Source organism: Galeopterus variegatus, unplaced genomic scaffold (assembly GCF_000696425.1).
Source record: "Galeopterus variegatus unplaced genomic scaffold, G_variegatus-3.0.2 Scaffold3592, whole genome shotgun sequence".
Lineage (NCBI taxonomy): Eukaryota > Metazoa > Chordata > Mammalia > Dermoptera > Cynocephalidae > Galeopterus > Galeopterus variegatus.
In genome coordinates this window covers 184,135-184,768 of record NW_007729703.1, presented here as the reverse complement: position 1 = coordinate 184,768, position 634 = coordinate 184,135, and positions in this window count along the sequence as shown.

Here is a 634-nt window from a genome sequence, read left to right as displayed (position 1 = left end):
AGTTGAGTCATCAAAGTTGTGCCCTGCCCCACCCCGCCCAGCAGGCGTCCAGTCTCTCTGACTGCCCGGAGCGAACTCCTCGGGGGAGGGTCCCTCAGCACACAGTTCCTCTTTGACTCCCCCCAGCATGGGTCGGCCCTTCGGGAGAGCTCACTAGTAAGTCCAATGTAGCTCAAGAGCTCTCCGGGCTCCCCTTTCCCCAACAGAAATCAGTTAGGGGTTCTTCCAAACTGAGGCCCCCAGAGATGGAATCTGCCTCCCAGAAACAGGGAGTTTACCTGGGGCCGACGCCCAGGGTGTGGCGGAGAGACAATCTGGGCGGGCTCCTCTTCCCTGCCCTCCCGACGCTGGCCGGGGGCTCCCCACACTACCAGGCACGTCTGAGATCCACGGGGAGAGTGGGATTGTAGGCCGGTCCATAGGCCCCGTGGTGCCCCGCGTCGAGGTAACCAAATGGCACGTCTCAGTGCGTAGCTGCGCCAAGCAGAGATGGCTGGCCTGCCTGCTCTAAGCCGGCCGTCTCTGCCCCCACCCGATAAAATGGAGGCAGCTCTCTTGTGGGCGCCTACCCTGGTGTGGTAGGTGGGAGCCAGGCGGGCGGAGAGCAGTCAGGCTTTGCCCCGCAAGTGGGACT